Consider the following 25,570-nt stretch of genomic DNA (forward strand, 5'->3'; position numbering starts at 1 on the left):
CCTGGCTGGCCTTGGTGGGTTTTGAAGACAAATAAACCCTGTGGTCTGCCTCATCCTAGGGCTTGAGTGGGGGTCCATTTCACAGAATCATAGAATAGTTTGAATGGGAAGGGACCTTCAAAGCTCCCCCAGTGCCACCCCTGCCATGAGCAGGGACATCTTCACCAGCTCAGGTTGCTCAGAGCCCCGTCCAGCCTGGCCTGGGATGTCTCCAGGGATGGTTCATCCACCACCTCTCTGGCCAACTTGGGACAGGCTCTCACCACCCTCATAGGAAAACATTTCTTCCTCATGTCTTGCCTGAATCTCCCCTCTTTTAGTTTAAAACGATCACCCCTTGTTCTATCGCAAAAAGCCCTGCTCAAAAGTCTGTCCTCATCTTTCTTATTGGCCCCTTTTAAGTACAAAAAGGCTGCAATAAGGTGTCCCCGGAGCTTCTCTTTTCCAGCTGAACACCCCAGCTCTCAGCCTGTCCTCATAGGAGATCTGTGGGACCTGCAGTGGTGAAGCCTGTGGGAGACAGATGGAGGAATCATTACAGCTGATTTTCCAGAGGTTTCATCAGTACACTCCGAGCACAAGTGTCAATCTGATCCGATGCCAAGCAAGTTTAATGGTGAGATGCTGGGATATATGTCTTCTAAATGTTCAGGAAGAAAAGAGTGTGTCGCTGCTGCTACCGTCCATCTGAAGTGATCCTCAACGTGAAGAGCATAGTCTGGGACTAAAGCCAGGGTGCAGCATGAATTCAAAGGATGGGCACTAAGCCACCTCGGCTTGGTGTAAATCCACAATGCCCAGTCTGACCATAAAGGAGTTGCACTGCCACAGCCTGAATGATTCCAGCTTCCAGCTGGGGTGAAACCTGATAAAAAGCATCCAGGGGAAGATTTGCACTCATGTCTCACTCAGAAGAGGAGAGCGAGTGGTGCCTAGAGATGTGGAGCTTTTGGGGACAGCAACAACTTGAGAAGGACTTCTCCAGAAAGGCACAAAGGCCTTTGAATTGGCAGACAAGCAATGAAAGAAAACTCTTTCTGATTTAACCCTACATGAAACTCAAGATGGGAGAGGCAATAGCTGTCACTTGGGAAGCTTGTGGGGCATGTGTATGGCCTTTTTCATATGCCAGTGAGCTTCATTAACACTTCACCTCCCAGTGCCCGAACACCCTCTGATGTCAATGGACCATGTTCAAAGTTCAGTGCATAGGAACACAGAATCACAGAATCATAGAATCATTTTGGTTGGTGGAGACCATCAAGATCAACAAGTCCAACCGTAACCTAACTCTAGCACTAAACCTTGGCCCTAAGAACCTCAAAGAGCTCAAAGGGAGAGGATGACTCCCATCGGTACAAGCTACTTAAGGAGGGCATGAATGTGCCACTAATTGGCATCTTAAAGGTTGGCCCACTGCCTTCTGGAAACATACCTAGATGACCTGGATGACACACCTGGATGAAAATCACTAGCCTACATCATGCTGAAGGCCAACTAAGGCCTCCTAATGTAGACATCTGATTTCAGAGGTGACAAATTGATGATATCCAAGTTCCTTTCTCAAACAACATATTTTACTATAATGCCCGCAGAGCAGAAAAAAAAAATAGTTGTGTCACACATGAGCAGTGCGTTATTGAGTTTGGAATGCGATAAAATATGTTAACAATAATGAACAACTGCAATGCAGAGATACTTTGACTATTTCAGATCCTTTTTAATTGCTCAGTGGGTATCTGAACAGTGCTTCTACAGTTTGTCTTGGGTGAAGAAAACATGCTTTAGCTATAAAACTGCTTTTAACCACTATTATTTCTGTATGTTGAATTTCTTGCCTTCTACAATCTTGCTTCAGATAACAACTTTGAGATAAATCCTCATTAGCTAGATATGGCCAGTTTTCTTTGAAGCTCTCCTTTCTCAATGGCCACCTTGATAAGAAGATACATACAGTTGGCATGGGAGCTGGTGGAGAGCTATGCCTAGCTCTTTTTCCTGATCTAAAGTAAAGCTATTCCTCATACAAGATACCTCTCCCAGGTCTCAGATATTTAGGTACAAATGACTCCCTGCTTCTCTAGCTTTCAGCTATAAAGGAAAATAAGAGTCTCCACCTGGGAATAAGACCAGCTTAGAAATGCCATGGTATGCATTTCAGAGCCAAATTCTCCCTTGGTCATAGACTGTTTCAGTTAGGAAGATGCTGGGACATGCACTCTTGTAGCAGATTGTGAAGCCACATAATTCAGATGCATAATTCACCAGCCATACTGGGCCCTGGTATACTTGATATATATAGATATGCCTCCTTTCTTCTCTGAGGTTATTTAAAAAGCATGTAATCAGGGGCTTGAGCACATATCAGGGACACAAAAAATGCCCCAACATAAAGAAATATGGGCAAAAACAGGCTAGAAGCTAAAGAAGAGTAAAACTGCTGCTGATAGAAAAGAAGTTGCCTGCAATTCAGCTGTGGGATTATTTTTCTTAATGGCAATAGTGCAGCTAATTGCATAGATGAGGTTCTTAGGGACATGGTTTAACAGTGGACTTGGCAGTGTTGGGTTAATGATTGGAATCGATGATCTTAAAGGTATTTTCCAACAAAAATGATTCTATGATTCCAATGGGAAGGAGAGCAGCAAAGCCAAATGTGATGCTGCATTATGCAGCTGAGCGCACCACAAACACAGCACAGCCTGTTACTGCAGGACTTCGATCATTTCAGCATCTGTGGAAAGGCCGAGGACAGTCAAAAAATGAGCTGGAAAGCAGAGGACCAGAAGGGGAAATATCTGCTAACGGAAAGGTGTGGCTGCCTGGGAAAGAGATCTTATGAGGTATTGCAGGAAAGCACCTAAAGCTGTGAGCTGTGATGTGCAGGTGCAGTGTTAAAAGGAGAAGGTTGCAGGGCTGGTCTGCTCCCATAAATCAGAGAAGGGAGGGCATGGGGATTAGTTCTGGGACTGCACAGTGCAAAACCAGAGTGAAATCTTTCTATCTGTGACTGGCCAACAGATAGCGTAGAGCATTATACAAGTGCAGGGTTTGAAAGCATCTGGCAGGAGAGAAAAAGGTGGTTTTTTCTAACAAAGTCTCACAGAGTTAGGCTGGACTCAGTTCAGCTCTTTTGAAGCTATAGTTTTAGAAGGGTTTGAAGATATTAATGATCATCTTTAAAATGCTTTGAGAATATGTGATAGAAAGGGCCATATTGACAGCTACACGAGTTATTCTGGTTCGATCATTGAATCACAGAATAATTTGGGTTTGAAGGAACCTTTCAAGCTCATCCAGTGCCACCCCTGCCATGAGCTGGGGCATCTTCACCAGCTCAGGTTCTCAGAGCCCCGTCCAGCCTGGCCTGGGATGTCTCCAGGGATGGTTCATTCACCACCTCTCTGGCCAACCTGGGACAGTGTTTGGATTCTGAGATCTGAGCTTTGCCCTTGTCCTTTTCACAACTGTGAGTCACGCATATTTGCACACGCATGCACACTTGTGCATAGGTGTACACACACAGGAGCATGAAAATACTCAGCCCACCATGCATCCCTGGAAGCAAAGAGCTGTTTAAGATGGTCAGCTAAGAGATTCAGATCTGCAGCATGGGATCAGGCCACAGTCACTGTTGACTGCAGGTACCTTTCTGAAAATAATCATAAAATCATAGAATCATTTTTGTTGGAAGAGACCCTCAAGATCATTAAGTCCAAACATTAACCCAACACTGTCAATAAACCATGTCCCTAAGAACCTCATCTGCGTGTTTTTTAAACCCCTCCGGTGATGGTGACTCCACCACTGCCCTGAGCAGCCTGTTCCAATGCCTGACAACCCTTTCTGGGAAAAAAAATTCCTAATATCCAACCTAAACCTCTCCTGGTGCAACTTGAGGCCATTTCCTCATGTCCTATTGCTTATTCCTTGGAAGAAGAGACCAACTATCTCCATGCTACAACCTCCTTTCAGGTAGTTGTCGCATGTAACATCTAGATCAGCAATTAGAAATCAGGAAATATTGAAATATTCACCCCACTGTGCAGTCTTGCAGGAGTTGCTGGTTTGCTGGTCTGTTGTCTTTAACATCCACCATCACGCTGACCCACCTGAAACTGGAATCATCAGCCCAGCTCCCATCATCTCCAAGGATCTATTGCTACAGGTTCCTCACCACTCATCTTAGGTACATTGCTACAAAGAAAGGACAATGGGAGGGCAAAAGACAACCTGATCAGAGTAGTTCCTTCGCAGGTGTGAGAATGATGGAACAAACATCACAACCTTAGAGGCCCTAAGCTGGACATTTCCTTTTTCTATCAATCCATGCTTATGTTGTAGTAATTTGCAGTATCTCCATGAAACCCTATGACATTATAGTTAGAGCCTAATATGCAAAATACTTCTTTCTGCAGAGTTTTTGTAGAAGGCAACAAAGTTGTCTGGGGGATGAATGTCAGGGTTAAATCACAGAATGGTGATTCCCAAACTCAGGTTTACAAGGCCATGAAGCCTGGTCTGTGAAATTGCATTGAAGAATTATTTCAGTTCAGAGTTTGATGGTTCACACTGACAGCCCATAAGAAATGTTTTGGGCCAAATATCCAAGAAGTTTGAGAACCATCCTGTTGAATTGTTGCATCTATCAGGATTCGCTGTGCCATGGACCAATATCACAGACAAAGCATTAGTCTTCTCAGCCTGGGATCTGTGCTGGTCCTATTGGATTTGGCAGCACAGTGATGGGAGGTGGTGTGTGCGGTCCAAAGGATGGCGAGGGACACCATAGCAGAGAGAAGAGTGATGAACGGAAAGAAATGCTCACAAAGGGAGAAAGGCAGAAGAACACAGCAGCTGTGAAAGGTGTTTGCAGAAGGCTGGGATTGCCTGTAAGAGATGATATGAAAATGATTGTGTTGGGGCACTGTGATACTTCAAAGAGATAAAATAAAGGTAAAAATCAGGGTTAGCTTTTCCCTGTATTTCAGAGTAGGAGAAACAGTTCAGTCATTAGGTGAACTCTCCAAGTGAATCTTTCTCTCTCCCCTGGCAGTCAGGCCGTGTCAGATCATCCAACCAAACTATGACCACTATGTTGTTTATAACCTTACTTGTGGCTATTCCTGGGAGCCGTGCAGTCTGTCCCAGCAAAGAGACCATTTTGCCAGTGATGAGTTGAACCTCTCTCTCAAAATGCTGATCTCTTCTTCCTCATATCCAGTGATAGAATGCATGGGAATGGTTCAAAGCTGCACCAGGGGAGGTTTAGACTGGACTTTAGGAAGCATTTCTTTACCAAGAGGGTGGTCAAACACCGGAACAAGCTTCTTAGAGAGGCAGTCGATGCCCCAAGACTGTCAGTGTTTAAGAGATATTTGGACAATGCTCTTAACAACATACTTTGAGCTTTGGTCAGCACTGAACTGGTGAGGCAGTAGGACTAGATTATCATGGCAGGTACCTTCCAACTGAAATTATTATGTTCCATTCCATTCCATTCCATTCCATTCCATTCCATTCTAAAGACTCACAGAATCATAGAATCACAGAATCACAGAATGTCAGGGATTGGAAGGGACCTGGAAAGCTCATCCAGTGCAATCCCCCCATGGAGCAGGAACACCCAGCTGAGGTTCCACAGGAAGGTGTCCAGGCGGGTTTGAATGTCTGCAGAGAAGGAGACTCCACAACCTCCCTGGGCAGTCTGGGCCAGGCTCTGCCACCCTCACTGAGAAGAAGTTTCTACTCAAATTTAAATGGAACCTTTTGTGTTCCAGTTTGTACCCATTACCCCTTGTCCTGTCATTGGTTGTCACCGAGAAGAGCCTGGCTCCATCCTCCTGACACTCACCCTTTATATATCTGTAAACATGAATGAGGTCACCCCTCAGTGTCCTCTTCTCCAGCTCCAGAGCCCCAGCTCCCTCAGCCTTTCCTCACACGGGAGATGCTCCACTCCCTTCAGCATCTTTGTTGGCCTAAGCCTAAGACTCTAAGCTTTTATCTTGCTCCACTGAAATGATGGTCACATCCACTGGTAGAGGCAACTCAACAGGTCTCATTCTAACAGAGCAGGTCTTGTGCACCCTTCCTCATGGATACATCTGTGTGAAAACCAGTGGGGATGCAACAAGACCTGGTGAGAGAAAGATGGGTGTTTCACGGTGGCAGCTCAAAGCTTTGCAGCATCGTGGTCTTCATGGAAGTGCAAGGAGCTGTGAAGGGTCTCATTGCCTCCCACACACAGAGCCATGCAGAGTGCCACGGGTTGAGGGACCTCTTTCATGCTGAAACTGGACCTCTCTCCTTGTCTCCCACGCAACCTCTCTTCCCTTTCGCTCCCCTCTGTCTCCCTTTTGACTGTGTTCTTTGTTCACTTGGCTTGCTCACGATGTCGAACGTTCTTTTATGCGACACTCCCCCATGCAACATCCATCAATCCTCTTCCTGCTCTCTCTCAAAGCTCTCCCAGATGGTGAGAAAACTCACTAGCACAAGGAATATCTCCAACTGTAATAACTACATGTCATGCTCTGTTTGTTAGACAGCTCCTGGCCATGTTATCTTGCTCTGTGAAGCTCTTTTGTTTCTTACTACTCTGCTCTGTTTTATTTGCTGTTGTCATGTACCATGAATATACATTTATGGTGCCAGGCCCTGATTTGCTACATGATTTTGGCTGGATCAGTCAATCCAAAATGTGTAGATGTTGGGCTGTAGGCCAGTGCATTCAGAAATGACAGCTAAGTTGATGTGCCTCACTTTTGGGGCACATGGTGCCTGATTTACAGAGGTGTTGGAGACAGCTGACAGGAGCTCCCTGCGCTTCCCATTACTAAATTATGCATCTTCTGCGATAGCTCATTTCAGTACATATTTGGTATTGTTTTCTTTGTGTTGTTTATATCATGGAAGTAGCATTAACACTAGTGGAAGACTTCTGCATGGCTCAGGGCTCATTCAGTAGGTGACTTCAGCTTGGAGACAAACCACAAAGCAATGTCTCCTAGACCCCAACAATATCGCAGAGATGTGGCAGGGTGTTCATATCCCCAGATGAGAGGTCTAAGAGATGGATGTTTGAACCATCCTTGGGCCACTCACTAGCTAATGAACTTCAGACAATATGGTTCATCCCATCCCATCCTAAAAGAAGCATGTGAGATAGATCAGAAGATAGATCAGATCTTCTGTTTCTCCCCAACTAACCTGCACCAATATGCTTGTTTGACCCTGGATCAGTCTCCCACACTGATTCACTGCACAAATGTCCATGCTGGTCCAAGGAGGGGGTGGAAGGTGGGAACTTACAGCCGAGGTTGGAAAAGAGTTCAACATTTTTCATGGTAGACTTGGCTTCAGGCAACTTAAAGTGCTAGTGTAACTGTAGTGTTAATATCTCCCCAAATCCCACTGCATCTCATGTTTCATGCAGGACACCATTTTTGGTTATTTCTGGGTTTCTGGCACACAGGAGTTTCATCAAGATGTGAGGTTATTAGGCAGGAAAGGCCAGGCAATGAGTTCAGAGCTAGATCCAATTTGCCTTAAAATTCAAGACTGTTCAGAGGTGGAGGTTTTTGGTCATTCATTTAATAATGGCAATAGAACAGCATTAATCTGATTTAATTTTATGTTACACTGACTTTCTTGCTTTGCTGATTTTATTTCAGGCACCTTGTGAAAAAAAGAGTGTGAGAAATTTGGCTTCCATAGATCTTAAAAAAAACATCAGTGGAGTGAACAGCAGACAAGGGGAAGTACTGTTTAAACTAGAAGAGACTCTGGTACAAGCACAGATGGCCATAACCTGTTGACAAATGAAGTGAGATTATAAAGTAGAATATTTCTCATGTTCAGAAGTGGGAGGATCTAGAACAACTTTCCAAAGAAATAAGTGCTGTGTGAGACATTAATATATTTTCAGACGGAGCTGATCATTTTCTGAATGGATTTAAATAACATGACTATGTATGTTAGCAGGGAACTGGACTCTTCAACCCAAGAGGTCTCATCTCATCCTGTGCCTCATGGGCTGGTCCCAATGATTCATTTGTGATCACCAATACTCCACAAACACTTCATGGTAGGATAATAATAATTTCATGTCCTGTCAGGAAAAACAAAACAAAACAAAGCAAAACAAAGCAAACCAAACCAAACCAAACAAAAACCAAACCAAACAAACAAAACACACACACACACAAAAAAAAAAAAAAACAAACAAACTTGTTTTCAAAGCAAGTCTGGATCCATGCTATATTTTCTGTTGCTCTTTCTTCTTATTGCCTTCAAAACTGGATCTTTTATGTCACAAGAAAATAAAATGTTTCCTTTGGGTTTTTTTTCTGTTATTGTTAATTTTCCTTCTAGAAGTCATTGTGCCAATGAAGTCACTGTGCCATTTCAAGTGGTTGCTATAGAAATAATGATGATGTCCACAAAATCAGTGTCAGGGATGTAGCATCAGGAGTGCAGAGGTTCTTGCAGAGTCTGAGATCTTGTTTTCAGTCATCCTTGATAAACAAAGATTGAAGAGAGGAAGCCTAATTGAGAGACAGATCCACTTACTCCAGAAACATTTGTGCATTAAATGAAGATTTTTTTAGAGGTATATTTTGTCTCCTTCTTAAGTTCAGTTCAAGGCAAAAATCATAGAATTAGAGAATCATAGAATTGCTTTGGGTGGTAAAGACTTTTAATATAATGAAGTCCAACCATTAGCCCAACCCTGGCACTAACTCTTGTCCCTGAGAACCTCATCTATATGTCTGTTCAACCCCTCCAGGGATGGTGACTCCACCATTGCCCTGGGAGCCTGTTCCAATGCCCCACAGCCCTTTGGGGAAGAAATTGTTCCCAAGATCCAATCTAAACCTCCCCTGGCTCAGCTTGAGGCTGTTTCCTCTGCTCCTGGCGCTTGTTCCTTGGGAGCAGAGCCCGACCCCCCCTGGCTCCAAGCTCCTTTCAGGTAGTTGCAGAGAGTGAGAAGATCTCCCTTCAGTCTCCTCTTCTCCAGGTTTGTTCATTTGGTAATGAGATATTTTGTGTTTCAGCCTCAACTAGACCTACCTATAATGAAGAGCACACTGAATGAGCCATCACTGTTGGAACTGATGGCACCACTGTCATTTTGTGTAGTTGTGCATCCACTGTTTCAAGACCATAGAATCCCAGGTCCAGATAAACCCTCAGCTGAACCCACATTAGTTCTCTTTCACCATACAGATCCAGAAACCATTGTACTGGCAGCAGAACCCATGTAGCTACAAACTAGGGCAGGGATCTGCTCCAGCTGATGGGAGGAATATCCATGTGACCGTTGTCCCAGCTGCATGTTGAAGACACACAAAACTCATTGTCTGGCACCTCAGACTACATAAAACCCATTGTCTGGCTTTGTTTCTCCTTCATCCATCATCCCGGATTCCCCCAGATCTGACCCTGAGTTCTTGCAGATCTTCGGCAAGACTAAGCTGAACTCAAAGTTTTCTTCATTCTTGCCTGTCCCTGTTTTTTCTCCTGAATAATTTTAAAATCAACCCTCAGTTTGCTTGAAATGTTTCTGCCCCTCTTAGGACTCATGTTTGTCTCACAGGATGATTTAAGTGCTTGGCTTGTTTAATGTCTGGATTTGCTTCCTATTTTTGTCCTGATCACAAAGATTTAATTTCTTACACCTCAATAATTGGTTCCAGAACCTTCAAAATATTCCTAAATCTATTTCTCCAAGCAGAAAGCCTCACATAACTTTCTATTTTGAAGTAAATTGCCTGTAAATGAAGTATGAGAGAAAACTTAATTGTTATTTGTTTTCCCTGCAGCACTTTTAGTTTTTATGAAGGTCTATATGGTAGCCATGAATTTGCTGGGACAGACCCATCTCAGCAAGTGTTTCCTTGTGAACTGACGGTTTCTGTCACAGCCTGAAGATGGGCAGAGGATATGTTTAAAAGAAACACTGAGAACAAAACTTCTGGATTGAACCGTTGGCTAGAGGAGGGGAAACCTGTGTGTTTTCAGTAGTGAGATTGGGTGTCCAGCAATGAAAATACAAGATGACATGTAGGTCACATACACTGTTCATTATTCCTCCTTTAGCCCAGTTCATCTCATCTTGTCTCTCACCTCTTCCAACCCTAAAGTTTTATGAGTGTTCACAACATCCCATCAGTCTGTGTGTATATGCAATGGGCAGAGAAAAATGTGACACAGCATAGAGCTGGAACACATCAGCAGACCCTGGTCTGGTTAGAAATTGCTGAAATCAAAGCGTTTTGTGGATGGACATTCAATTTGGCTGGAATTCTCTTGAGAACAAGGCCTGAGCTTGGTTCCTACTTGGTGGGCCAGGTGGGCTTCTAGGGAGTGCACACCTCATAGAATCATTTAAGTTAAAAATGACCTTTAGTATCAATTTCAACTATAAACCTAACACTGCCAAGTCCACCACTAAACCATGTCCCTAAGTGGCTTATCTGTGCGAGGAAAGGCTTCAGATCTGGTCCCCAGATCCTCTGTATTTCGGGGTTAACCACCACTAAACCATGTCCCTAAGTGGAGTATCTGTGCGAGGAAAGGTTTCAGATCTGGTCCCCAGATCCTCTGTATTTGGGGGTTACGCACCACTACCCAATCTGCCAGTTCTGGGAAGGCCTTGGAGATGGGCTGGCACAAAGCTGCTGGCTCTAGGGCACATCTGGGCAGGACACCATGTGGTTCCCAGCTTGATTTTTGGTGCTGTGTTCTAAAACTTTGGTTTCCAATCAAAATTAGGAGTAATGCCAAATTCCGGAATTAAAAAAATCCTCCCCAACAGTGAACTAATCATTCACCGCCTACCTGTCATGACCTGCAGGCTCTGCATAGCTCAGCCAGTCCCATGGAGAAAGAAGGATGAGAGAATCTGATTAAGGAAGGAAGCAAGCAAGCCAGACCATCAAAACTAACTCAATTTTCTCCGGTCTGAACTGTTTCCACCAGTGCATTTCCTTAGAGATTTTGGCCACGTCCTGATCATCCAACGAGACCAACAGCATGATGCAGGACCCAGTCTGACAAGGAGCAGACACTTTTGTCTTTTATCAAGACATGGTGAGAAGCCTGGTGGGTTGACTTCATGCCCCTCCAAGAGCCTTTTATTGCCCTGTCCCTAAAATTTCATTCCCACTGCAGGCACCAGCTGTGTTGAGGACAAAGACTTTGAGGTGCTGGAGTGAGTTGAGAGAAGGGAACGGAGCTGGGGAAGGGGTTGGAGCACAAGTGTGATGGGAGCGGCTGAGGGACCTGGGGGGTTCAGCTGGAGAACAGGAGCTGAGGGGAGACCTTCTGATCTCTGAACTGCCTGAAAGGAGCTTGGAGCCAGGGGGAGTTGGGCTCTGCTCCCAAGGAACAAACGCCAGGACCAGAGGAAACGGCCTCAAGTTGCGCCAGGGGAGGTTGAGGTTGGGAACAATTGTTCTTGGAAACAATTTCTTCCCCAAAGGGCTGTGGGGCATTGGAACAGGCTGCCCAGGGCAGTGCTGGAGTCACCATCCCTGGAGGGGTTGAACAGACACATAAATGAGATTCTTAGGGACATGGGTTAGCACCAGGGTTGGGTTAATGGTTGGACTCAATGATCTTGAGGATCTCTTCCAACCAAAACCTATTGCAAGCTGCCAAAAAGTTGTATTTCTTCCTGCTCTGAAGATGCATCATGGCCTGACGAGCACACAGCAATATTTTCCAAGTGCCTGGTCCAACACTGGGTTGTGAGAGGGGAGAGGGGTGCGCCTGTCCTGGAAATTCCCTTTCTCTATGATAATATTTCCTGTTTCCATCCAAGCAGGATCCAGGCTGCCTTTTGTTATCTTCAGGGTTCTCCATGCCAGCACAATTAGTTAATGAGTATGTTGAATCTCAAGCAAAACATACATGGCTGATCCAGAAGCTTTTAGCATGTATCACTTCAGGGGGAATGAAAACAAAGCAATAAATAAAATCTGTGCAAACATCCTCTCTGGCCAATATGAGAAGCACCAAATAATGTTTTCCATGGGCTGGACTGCACAGTTTCAGAGCAAAAAGTAAATATATAGGGAAATGCATTGGCACTCATTTGTTTCAGTGTAAAATATCATTTTGCATTCTGAGCAGATCCAATCTCCTTTCTGAACACCCAGATCACCTGCTGAGCTGATGACGATGTTTTCTCCTAAGGAAGAGGATGGCATGAAGACATCCCCTTCTTCAAGGTGCACCATGGTGCAGAATTGCTCTTCAATTGCTCAGAAGGCCAAAATAAAGTGCTGATATGGATTTCTCTTGTGTTCAGAGGAGAGGAGAGATGAGAAAATCCATATGGTTGTACCTTTCATCACACAGGGTGATGTGCAAAAGGTTGTTCAGTGCCTACAATTGTGAAATGTTTATAGAAGGAACCCCCTTAAAAAACTGCTTCCCTTTTTTCCGTGAAAATTCAGCTTGAGGTTGAATGAAGGGATTTCATTAATACCATTGAGGTCTTTGGCTGGTTCATTCATTCTGCAAGCATCAGAGGATGGTTTTGTGTTACCAGAGAAGAACCAAGGGGTAAAAGCACCCTAAAACCAGCTTATCCTTCATCTGACTTGCCAACCAACATGGCCCAGTATGTTTGGGACTCCTGAAGAAGTAATACAAATCTGAGAGGAGGAAACATCTTGCATGATCTAAAATCTGCATTAATTTACCATCAAAAACTGGCTATCAGGCCATTAAAATCCTTCTGCTACTCCTGCATGTGCTGACAAACCTGGGAAAGGGGAACATCTTTTGGTCTTGGTGAGAACCAGTGTTGGTCACTGGTGGAACTGGACCTGACCTCAGTGACATACAACCCCAAGACTTTCAGGCCCAGATAACACAGCAGTTGCCTTCAAAATACCTTTTATTTTCCTTGAACTGCCTGAATAGATCCAAAAATGGTCTCCATGAATGGACCTATCTAGTAGACAGGTTGCTCCAGACTGAATCTCCATCCTTGGAGGTCTTTAAGATTTTTCTGGTTAAGTCCCTGAGAAACCAGGTCTAATTAGACCTTCTCTGAGGAGGAGGCTGTACTGGATGACCTTCAGAGGCCCCTTCCAACACAAACTATTCTCTGATCCCATGATTTTTCAGAAAGACAAAGTTAAAACTGGGCGGTAAAGCAGCACAGCGTTTCCCAGTGTTGTCTGTAGACTGCTGGCACTGAAACAGTAGAGAGGGCAGTCGAGAGGTCTGGCTGGGCACTGCTCCCATTCATCTTGGGAAGCCATCGTTGCTTTGCCGGTTACTGACTCCCTGGAATCCAAATTGCAAGTTTACTGTACTGCCACTTAAGAGGACTACTAATGAAAAAAATATATCCCTCTGTTTGTTTATGTGGTTAAGCCTTGCTGTTTACATGATTTCTGTAAGCAGGAACTGACAAATTCTTTGAGGAGTTCTTAAAAAGGAACAAAATCTATTTTGGGAAGTTTCTCTGGCGTGGCCCAGAATTTGTGGCACACGAGAATGTCTGTTCCTGGAGCACTATGGATCTGCACGATGGACCTCGTGCTCCGAACTGCCATGGTGGGAGTACCTCCATCACTTAAGGCTTCTGTGCCAACCACAAAAATGTTTCCAAATTTGAGGGCTGGCACCACCAGTGCTCTGCATCAGCTTTGCACAGTGCGGGGATAAAGGTAGAATCGGAGAATCACAGAGTTGTTTTGATTGGAAGACACCTTCAAGATCATTGAGTCCAACCATTAAGCCAACACTGTCACTAAACAATGTCCCTAAGAACCTCATCTACACGTCTTATGAAACCCTTCAGGGATGATGATTCAAGATAGCCCTTGTAAAATTTCGTTTAAAACCAGTATTGCGTGCTACTCCCAGAACATCCACTCCAGTGGAGGGGCCACCACCTCTGGGCATGTACAAACCCATAAACTGGGAAAGCAGAGATATTTTTCACAGGATAATCTCTGTATTCATCGGCTTCTTCTCCACACAGTGATGGTAATACGATGCATCCTACTTCACACGGATGATCCACCTAGACTTTAGTAAAGAATTCAACACTGTTTCGCACAGCATTCTCCTGGAGAAACTGGCTGCTCATGGCTTGGACAGGCAACTCTTAGCTGGGTAAAAAAATGGCTGGATGGCCAGGCTCAAAGAGTGGTGGTGAATGAACTAAAATCCAGTTGGTGACCAGTCATGAGTGGTGTTCCCCAGGGCTCAGTACTGGGGACAATTCTGTTTAGTATCTTTATAAAGGATCTGATAACTCCCCTCACACCAAGAAAGGCCTTGAGATGCTGGAGCGAGTTGAGAGAAGGGAACAGAGCTGGTGAAGGGGCTGGAGCACAAGTGTGATGGGAGCGGCTGAGGGACCTGGGGGTTCAGCTGGAGAACAGGAGCTGAGGGGAGACCTTCTGATCTCTGAACTGCCTGAAAGGAGCTTGGAGCCAGGGGGGTCGGGCTCTGCTCCCCAGGAACAAGCGCCAGGAGCAGAGGAAACGGCCTCAAGTTGCGCCAGGGGAGGTTGAGGTTGGATCTGGGAACAATTTCTTCCCCAAAGGGCTGTGGGGCATTGGAACAGGCTGCCCAGGGCAGTGCTGGAGTCACCATCCCTGGAGGGGTTTAAAAGATGCTGAGATGAGGTTCTTAGGGACATGGGTTAGTGCCAATGCTGGGTTAACAGATGGACTTGATGATGTTGAGGTTCTTTTCCAACCAAAATTATTCTATGATTCTATGAGTGTATCTGCTGAGACCTTTAATGCTGAAGGATTGTTTAAATGCCAACATAAGGCATATTCAATTATTCAGATAGCTAGCTAGATCCTCCCTAACACCTGTGGAAATAGTAATTATTTCACCTACTATTTCTTACATATAAACATTTGAGGCAAGCTCATGAGCTGTGCCTGCACTTTCCCAGGCAGTTTATCCACTGTAGGAAACGATATAATTTACAGGCGTTTCCTGCAGCAGCAGAATTAATACTCAATAAGGAATAACTCTGCCCCATGTGAAAATCTAGGAAAGTATTTCTCGCTGAAGATAGGGGTGTTCATCAAGGGGTCAGAGGTGGAGGGAGTTGTCCAGGTGTCTGGCAGAACCTGAGATGTTGCTTCATTTCTGGGGTGGTGATGGAGAGTATATCTTGTTACAGAGGGAACCCTTTGCCGTGTTACCAGAGGGACAGAGGTGCCTCAGAGGAGTGGATGATGTTCTGGATCTCCTCCACGCACATAAACCCGTGATTTATTTTTCAGTTGCCTGCTGGATTCATTATTATATTTTCCTTCTAAGACTCAGTGATGTTCTCCTTGAACCAAACAGCAGAAGACCTGACATGCTCACGAGGCGTGGATATAAACCCTGCCACCTGACCGTGTATTGTGCAATTTTTTAGTTGCTTGACCTGCATCAGCTGAGAGCTGTTAGTGCCTGGATCTGCTTTTCCTTTCTTTTCTGCTGTATATAAAAGGATAAGAGTTGTAATTTTGATGCTATTTAAAACAAATCACCTTCTCAACTATCTCAGCTCCCTTAGTGGCAATGTTCTCATGATTAGAGGGTAGAAAAGCCACATTAACAGGACATATTGGGATCTTCCCTTCTGTCACTTGTCTGAGCTCCAGTGCCATCTCGAGAGAGCATTGCCCAGGCTGGTTTTAAGTTATTTGAGTTTTACAGCCTTGTCATGGGGAAGTTTTATTTCATAGGCTACAGCATTTCACCAGCCTCACATTGCCAAAATTCATGGAGTGAATGAAAATGCGAAATATGACGATTCCTCAGATCCCAAACTCTGGTGTCCAGAGGTCCCTGGTGGGCACATCTTCAGATTTGATATGTCACTTTTACACTAGCTTCACAGAAGCAGAGGAAAGCTACCTGAATGCAAACACCTTAAGCCTGGCAAGATAAAATCCACTCAAGGACAGCACTGAGCTAAGAAGAGGATGAATTGTGGGTCTGATCCAACTCCCACGCAGCAAATGGAAAGGTTCCCACTGATGTAATCAAAGCTGGATCGGGTCCAAAATGACCGGTGATTAATCATTGCTATTTATTTGTTAGCACCAGCAACAGATTTGAAAATTTACAGGATATAAATATAAGACAGATCCTGCCCCAAAGAGTTCAGCAGCCAAGCTTTCTGGTTTTACAGCAAGAGGCGCTCTGGGAAGCCCACATCAGGTATTCATTTAGCTTGATTTTAATGTATCCTTCCACACTTACGTGTTGCTGGGACAGAGAGGGCATTTAACTGATGAAGGGTTAGTATTGTTGAGTCTTCTGGAGGAAGCTTAGTGTGCAGAAGGGAGTTGAATTAGGTGGGAGGACGTGGAACGTGGGGAGGGCGAGATCATTGCATGAGCAGCAGAAGATATGGGGGAAATGGCTCTCCCAGAGCTCCAGGCCAACAGGTTTCAGAGACAGGGAGGACATTGGGCGACACAGTGGTGGTGGAGAAGTCCACCAGAGGCTCAAAGCTTGGAGAAGTAAATATACAAAAGGAGCGGAGAGGTGAAGCTGCGAGACAGGAGGAGGTCATTTAAGGACAGTGGCTGTAAAGGAGTGGTTGGAGATGGTTCTCAGAGCAGAATTAGGAAAGCACACACACGTATGCATGCACATGCAATGACAAGCATACCCCTCAATCATTTTCTTGAGAGCTTCCCTCCTACTCAGCTCTCTGGCTGACATATCTTCTGTGCCCAAGGCAGCAGCGATCCCCTCCAGCAATATCATAATGACAACGTTGAAAGTTAATGAAGGTGCAGACGGAGACAGCAGCAAATGCTGGGTCACAGGATGCCTTCAGTGCTTGCCCCGGACCCAGCAGAAAAAGATTCAGATCTGAGCCTCTGGGAATGGTGACAACACCCAATTACCCAGAGACAAAGAGGTTCGGCTGCTGTCAGAGAAAAATCGGTATGACTCTCCTGACCTGCTGATTGACATGGGACCATCAGGTCTGGAAGGGTGTGGAGCACAAGTGTGATGGGAGCGGCTGAGGGACCTGGGGGGTTCAGCTGGAGAACAGGAGCTGAGGGGAGACCTTCTGATCTCTGAACTGCCTGAAAGGAGCTTGGAGTCAGGGGGGGTCGGGCTCTACTCCCCAGGAACAAGCGCCAGGACCAGAAGAAACGGCCTCAAGTTGCGCCAGGGGAGGTTGAGGTTGGATGTGGGGAACAATTTCTTCCCCAAAGGGCTGTGGGGCATTGGAACAGGCTGCCCAGGGCAGTGCTGGAGTCACCATCCCTGGAGGGGTTGTTTAAAAGACACATAGATGAGCTTCTTAGCCACATGTTTTAGTGACAGTGTTGGGTTAATGGTTGGACCTGATGATCTTGAGGGTCTTTTCCAATCAAAACGATGCTGTAATTCTTTCTGTTTCCACCAGCTGGAGGTTCCTTGGGGGTCTCCATAATGGTATTTGCTGCTGCTCTTCATGGGTAGATGGATCATGTATCCCTTAATACCCAGAGGACCATTGGTTGAGCTGCTCATTACTTCAAGTCTATGCCTCATGAAAGCCATGATAGGAAAAAGGTCTGTGTGTCCCACGTTAAAAGTAGCTGGTGATTTAGGCTCTGACTTTCAGTACAGTCCATGATAAAGTTCCCATTGACCCCAGCGAGAGCTTAATTAGGGCTTTAAATCCACACCTGGCAAATATCATCTGAACTGCTGGATCATCTTTATTTTTATTATGTTTTTTATACTCATTGCACAGATTTGCAGTCCCAAGCACTCAGGAGGAACAGCAGCCGATGCCCACGTGCTCTCAGGACTGACTCCTCTTTCATACACTCACTAAACTATGTAACATTTATACAATCCAGCAGGCTCTGTCTCATAACTCCAGGCGATTCTGAAATAAAAGGAGATAGCATCGGTATCATAAACCCAACCTCACATCGTCTGCTTTCATGCTTCAGCTACTCGAATGTTTATAGATCACATATCCCGACCACTTCAGTTCAGCTTGCAACTGGTTTTCAAGTCTGTGGGCTCCAGGAAAAGACATAATGGGCTGTTCAACTGGAATTAAGCAAAATAAAACCCCTTTATGTTCACTCACATGTATTCATTTTACTGCCCTGGTCATTCTATATTTGTCAAGTGTCTTTTGAGGTTTATTTGAACTATTTTTACATACAAATTTTCTTGGAAGTTTACCTTTAATTCTTAAAAACTCTCCTAAGAACCCACACTGGAAATGTCAAGGTGACATGTAATGTTTGAGGATTTGGAAGGGACGTGTTTCAAGGCAGTTTTATGTGATGTACTAGTTAAAAAAAAAACCCAACCAACCAAACAAAAAAAAATATACATATGTGAAGAGCCCTGTAGTAATTAAAAACAAACCTAAAATCATCTTCCATTGCATTTGACACTTTTTAACCTATGCATTTCTGGAAGCAGCTATAAATGATTACAAGGTGCACCTCTCCGAGGCTCATGTTATGTCTCTTTTGGGGCTGTCAGACATGAGCGGGGTGCAGGAGCAGGGAAGGACCTGGAGGAGATCCTGACATCTGCAGATTGTGCCCCATTGCCCTTCTTCTTCCCTGGTGCATTTGGAGGCCAGAATCACAGGATGGTTGGGGTTGGAAGGGACCTCTGGAGATCATCTGGTCCAACCCACCTGCTAACGCAGGGTCACCAGAGCAGATCACACAGGAAGGTGTCCAGGTGGATTTGAATGTCTCCAGAGAAGGAGACTCCACAGCCTCTCTGGGCAGCCTGGGCCAGGCTCTGGCACCTCACAGGAAAGAAGTTTCTCCTCATATTCAGACGGAACTTCAGTCTGTGCCCATTGTCCCTCATCCTGTCATTGGGCATCACTGAAAAGAGTCTGGTCCAACCTCTTGGTGGCCCCTTCCCAGTCCTTTTCCCATATCTCCCTTGTGATGGGCAGCTGCTCTACCCCTGCAGCACCCCTTTCAGCCCCATCTTACCTCCAGGCATGAATGATGTGGATCCACCCGAAAATAAAGCGTGGTTCACCGAGGAGACATCAGTCCAGGAGTCCTACCTGGCAGCACTCTGCGTTAGAGCCATATTGCCTGTTTTCTGCCTGCTCTCTGTGGAAACCAGTGAGAAAACCTGTTTGCTCCCATTTGCACAGGAATGATGCATGCAAGACCTAAAGAGGCTGGCATGGTTCACTGGGCCACAGTGTTCTCCTACCAAACAAGATGATTAAAATCAACTGTTGATACCAGCAACCATTTCACTTATGCTATTGAACTTCAGATGCTCTGATCCAGAGCAGACAGGACTCTGCACACCCAGGCAGGTTCTTTGTTGTCTTTTCAGGAGACTTTAATTGCAAGGACTTTGATCCAATGCCAAGTGCCTTACCCAAAAATGTATCAAAACTCTATTTATCTTGATTTAACTGTTGGGACATAGGTGTGGTTTGTTTGGAGAAGCTTTTACATAGAGATTGAAGAGGGCTGGTATTTGACACCAAACACAGCTCTTAGGCGCATGGTTAAGTTTTAAAGAATGGCCCTTTATTTTTAAAGGTCTCCAGCATTGTCCTGTATCTTCTGTATGGTTGGACTTGATGATCTTAAGGGTCTTTTCCAACTTAAATGATTCTATGATTCTGTCTGGTGACAGTAGATCTGGGCAGGATTTTGGGCAGTTCTGCAGAGAGCAATGTGGAGCTGGTAAACTCTTGCTATTTTAAAATCCACAAATACAATAAACACACGGCTTTGGGGAAGAATTGACCACTCATGGTCTCAGAGTTTGATCACCTTATTTCCTGAGGGAAATATTTATGCAGGGGCATCTTATACTCTACTGCAAAATGTCTAACGTGGTCAGCCTGAGGAAAAGCTGTACTGTTAGGATTTCTTATAAATGTCAGTATGAAGGTAATTCTTCTCAAGAATCAAAATCTCCTCTCCTCTTCAGAAGACTGGGTGCAGAAGAAAAACCCAAATTGGGACTCTCCCAAATACACATTTGGCTATGTGAGGGCAACAACTTTATTAGCCACTAGAGAATCCACACTGGGAAGCCCTTCAGGTAATGCTGTTCACTAATTCCATGCTCAGATGACTTGTTTTCTTTTGTTGCTCTCCTCTGTTGTCTGATGCTAGGAGGTGATGCCACCGCTTCCTTCATTAAAGGATGATAATTATCAGCTGCATTGCCCAAAGATCAATAAAACCTAAAAAAACCCACTCCATAGAAGTTCCCTAAATAGTCTGTTTTATAGACGGGGAAACTGAAGCTTATGAATTGAACAGCAAAGCCCATGAAAACATCCCAATTGTAGACGAACTAATTTTGTCCCAAAAGGATCACAGAGGGGTTACTAATGGGACGTTCTCGAACCTGCAAGAAGTTTTCCCATGTGCTGTATTCACACCTTGGATAGGAGGATTTCCAGCAAACTGATCAGTGTATGTTCCCCTTGACTGCGGTGAACAGCTTCTTGGTTCACACGGGGGTGACTGCTGCCTGTTAGCACACATGGTGCTGGAAAAGGTGCTGAAAAAGAATCTACTTAGCCATTTCTGGTTCCATTTATTGGGTAATTTGCAGAGAAAATTATTTCATTCCTGGTATTCAATACTCTCATTCAAACTTTTTGTTTCCTCTGCATCTTCTTTTTTTTTCAGGTACAGAAGAAATAAACCTCCAGAATCAAACATGTGCATCTTTAGTGTCCCATGCAGAGACTATTTTGTATTGCAAGGAGACTCTTTTGTTCAGAAAGCCACCGATCTGTAGCTCCTCAATGCAGGGGCTGTCTTTAATTTCATGTCTTATATGGTAACAGCTGCCCAGTCCATATTAAAACAGCACTTTTTAAAAAGTGTTGCATTAGGTATAGCTCTGACCAGTGGCTCCTTCGTAAAACACAGCTTCGGTTGAATAAGAGCTGAAATGGAGATGTAGTCAGTGTGTGAGTGCCTATCTGTGTGTGTGTAGTAGGAGGGGAGAAAAATTGCCAGGGTGGGTGTTGCTGATTCATTCAAAGCACAGCCCTCTAATTCAGTACTGATGTCTCACCTCCCTTATGAAGTTAAAAGTTGATTTCTCTGCTGCGGCAACTGGAGAAGAAGTGGAAAATAACAAGTACAGAATGTAAAAAATAAGGTACTACAGGCATTGTAAATGTGGTAGTTAAAGTATATGAGATATCAAAGGGAGCCTCCAACCTTGCCAAGGAATTTTGTCCTTTCATCGCTGTGCAGATAAATGGCTTTTAAACCGTTCACAATGGTGTTGAATGTCTAGAATTCAGAGCTAATCTGAACAGAACCAAACTTTATAGTAGGCACCAGAGCAGGTTTGTTTTCCAATGTCTTTTCCAGGGACCTGCCGCTCCAGACTGCACAGGATAAATGGGGGAAAACTCTGGAAACAGTTCTGTAGCCCCCTCGGTCAGACACCGGTGGGAGAAGCACACCGAGATTGAGTTTCATCAAGTCACTAAATGCAAGAATCCGTCGCATCTCTCTTCTGCATGAAGTCTGGATAAATCAGAGGCAAATACTCTTTGATCAACAGCTCAGGAGGGGTTCAAACCCACCTGGATGGGAGAGATGAGGTGGAATGCTGAGACTGGTGTCCAGCTCAGATGGTCTCACCAAGGTCCTTCATCATGGAGGGGAAGGACCAGAGAGGGGAAGGGTGGCTTCAGTGGTGACTGTGGAGATCAGAGAATGATACCTTGATTGAGATGTGTTACAACAACATCTCTGCTTCTGTTCAACTCATCTTCCATCCCCTGTGCTCCCTGGAAATTATTTATGGCACCTTTTTACTCCTTGCAGATGGCACCCTGGACTAAACTTTACTGAGGAATTCGGATTTGTTGGCTGCAGTACAAAGGGGGGGAAATGTCATAATAAACCAGCAGTCTGTCAGAGTAAACTGCCTGTGATGTTTTTACAAGAAAACAAACTGCATTGCTGTAGGGCTCATCAGTGTCTGTGATACAGGCATCTGGAACCCATAGGTTCTTCCACAAAATGCATCTCAATATTTCTTAGAGAAAGGTGAGTGGATCCTTCTCATATTTATGCTGGTGTTAGTCTTTGTTCCAACTCCTGCCCAGAGTGTTGTGGGGGTTGTTTGTTTGGTGTTTTTGTTTCTTTGTTTTTCTTTGTGATGTTGGAAAAGTATCATCTGAGTTCTTTCCTGGTGTTTCCGTCCTGAGAAAGGAGGAGTGGAAATCTCACAACAGAGCATGTTTCCATGGTCTCAGTCTTCACTGTGTTGGGTGAAGACCTCCAAATGAGGGGTCCAGGCTGGGTCAGAGGACCGCTTTCCTTTCCCATGTCCCAATCCATTTCATGGGTTACACACCATCCATGCACCAAGTCTGCCAGGGCATGTGTGCACTCAGTGGTGAGCACAGCAGAAGAATGGTTGAGACAGAGAACCTGGGAACAGGGCAGCTCTCAACCTGTCCTTCCTATCTTACTCTGCATTGGTGTGGCCTCACCTGGAGCACTGTGTGCAGTTCTGGGCACCACAACATAAAAAATATATAAAGCTACTGGAGAGTGTCCAGAAGAGGCTACAAAGTTGGTGAAGGGTTTGGAGAGGAAGGCATATGAGGAGCGGCTGAAGTCACTTCGTTCGTTCATCTTGGAGAAGGGGAGACTGAGCTCATGGTGGCTACAGCTGCCTCACAAGGGGAGGATGAAGGGCAGGCACTGAACTCTTTAGTGACCAGTGAGGGAATGGCAGGAAGATGTGCCAGGGGAGGCTCAGGTTGGACATTAGGAAAAGGTTCTTCACCCAGAGGGTGCTGGACACTGGAACAGGCTCCCCAGGGAGGTGTCACGGCCCCAAGCCTGACAGTGTTCAAGAAGAGACTGGACAACGTCCTCAGACACACGGTGTGAACTGTGGGGTTGTCCTGTGCAGGGACAGGAGTTGGACTCCATGATCCTTGTGGGTCCCTTCCAACTCAGGACATTGTATGATTCTGCCTATTGGTTCACAGCTACCACAAAAGCATCCCAGTCCAGACCTTAACAGGGAACAAGGGAGAACACTTCAGCTTGACATTTCTCCAAACTGCTGGGAAGGTCACTTGTCTGCCCCTCCAAAATGAATCACGTGCCCTGGGCCAGGCTGAGAGGAAAAGAGAGCCTTACAGAAGTTCATCTGAGAGGTACCACATGGCACCAAAAAGATGCAAATCTCAGGCCTTTCTCAATGTGCATTTAGGGATCCTGGTTCCATTTCCTCAGCTTCTGGGGTTTTGTCATGTAGATGATCACATCACGCTAGTTTAAAGGGGGATTACCTGGTCAGTGAGACATACAGAGGAGATGGGTTCCAAGCAAAACCTTGCATTTGCCTAGACCCCAGAAGACTCTGTAGCAGCTGAAGACCAAGTTCAAATCACGTGTCCCACTAATCTTGGTGATTCTGGAATAAGTAAGGACATGGGGGCATTTCTACCTGTGCCAATGTTGTCCCTAGACCCAGACATGACCCTTCAGATTAGCTTTGCAAGTCCAAGTCCCAAGGAGCAGAAAATCAGTTTATCATAGCTGCAGTTTAGCAGTCCAGGGTGGCTATTTTCCTTGTCTTGGTCTCTTCCTTGGAAGACAGGTGTCTCGCCTGGTTGGCAGGTTAGGCAGAGACAGAAAGGGTGGTTGTGTCACAGCTAGCCAGATTAGGCATAAGTCACGTTTTTAGAGCAGCAGAGAGATCTTGCAGGCTTACAGTGAAGATGGACCAAGGGGTTCCCCATCGTGGAGTATTTCTTCATCTGCAAATTGTCTGCTGGTGCCTCACAGTTCTACCTTGTTGCCCTGGTCCAAGTGCTACCAATCCTTTGGTTGAAAGACTGTTCTTGGTGGGTATTTCTCCACTGTCCCCCTGGAAACATGGGTGCACAGGGTGGGAACCTGCTGGCTCACCAAGCAGAGCTCGCTGTTGTCACAGCCACAGTTAAACCCGTTTGCCATCTGAGCAAGGTCTGTTTTCACAGTGCCTGGAATCCTGTTCCAGGATTTTGCTGATGTGATGCTTAGGAAACTTCATCTAATTTCCAGACTAAATTTGCTCTGGGCCAATTAAAACCTACTTGTTCTCGTGCCAACATCTTTTTTTCTTTCACTCCAGTGTTTCTTTTTGCTTCCAGCTATTTTTACCTTTCATGTGTAACAGCACTCATTTCCCCTCTCAGTTGCTGTTGTGCTGAGCTAAAAAAAAAACACCTCTGCAGCCTTCCCTTAGACAACAAGTTCTTCATCCTCCCATCCATGTCCTGGCACTTCCCTGCACCTGCGTGGTCTTAATGACTCATCCATGGACATGACCAACCAGCCATGGAGGTGACGTGCTCTTACCAATGAATGCCTCACAATTTTCCAAGCAGTAACTACAAAGACGCACAAAATGTGGTTCCTGAAGGTAAATTAGACACATGTATGGCCTTCACCTTTCCTCTTACACTTCCCTTGAATGAGGGAAAGATTTCTTTTGTCCTTGTCCTGATCATAGAATCATAGAATCAATTGGGCTGGAAAAGACCCTCAAGATCATCAAGTCCAACCATTAGCCCTATCCTAGCACTAACCTAAGTCCCTAAGAACCTCATCTACATCTACACATCTGTTCAACCCCTCCAGGGATGGTGACTCCAGCACTGCCCTGCGCAGCCTGTTCCAATGCCCCACAGCCCTTTGGGGAAGAAATTGTTCCCCAGATCCAACCTCAACCTCCCCTGGCGCAACTTGAGGCCGTTTCCTCTGCTCCTGGCGCTTGTTCCTGGGGAGCAGAGCCCGACCCCCCCTGGCTCCAACCTCCTGACATGCAGTTGTAGAGAGCAAGAAGGTCTTCTTCAGGCTGAAGAACCCCAAAGTCATCCAAGTGCTGCAGAATACAAAGCATCTCTTGAGCAGCCCTAGCTGCAGATCTGGTGATTTGTGGCCTCACAGTCCAGCTGGCAAATAACAGCCATCCCACGTCACAGCATTTTGCACCTTCCTTTTGCAGATGTATCTTGGGTTCAGGGCAGGAGACAAAGGCACATTAGAATAAAAGTGCTTTGAAGTTGACTCTGTATTTTGCAGAGCCAAAAAGAAAATAAATGAACCCCACAAGAAATCAGTTCTAGCAGGAGAGGACAACCAGCTAAATCCTAAGTTATTTCTGCTTAGTAATGTCTTCTTCTCGTCTTCTCTTCTCTTCTCTTCTCTTCTCTTCTCTTCTCTTCTCTTCTCTTCTCTTCTCTTCTCTTCTCTTCTCTTCTCTTCTCTTCTCTTCTCTTTTCTCTCCTCTCCTCTCCTCTCCTCTCCTCTCCTCTCCTCTCCTCTCCTCTCCTCTCCTCTCCTCTCCTCTCCTCTCCTCTCCTCTCCTCTCCTCTCCTCTCCTCTCCTCTCCTCTCCTCTCCTCTCCTCTCCTCTCCTCTCCTCTCCTCTCCTCTCCTCTCCTCTCCTCTCCTCTCCTCTCCTCTCCTCTCCCCTCCCCTCCCCTCCCCTCCCCTCCCCTCCCCTCCCCTCCCCTCCCCTCCCCTCCCCTCCCCTCCCCTCCCCTCCCCTCCCCTCCC

The sequence above is a fragment of the Patagioenas fasciata genome, chromosome 1 (genome assembly GCF_037038585.1).
Source record: "Patagioenas fasciata isolate bPatFas1 chromosome 1, bPatFas1.hap1, whole genome shotgun sequence".
In the NCBI taxonomy this organism is placed as follows: domain Eukaryota; kingdom Metazoa; phylum Chordata; class Aves; order Columbiformes; family Columbidae; genus Patagioenas; species Patagioenas fasciata.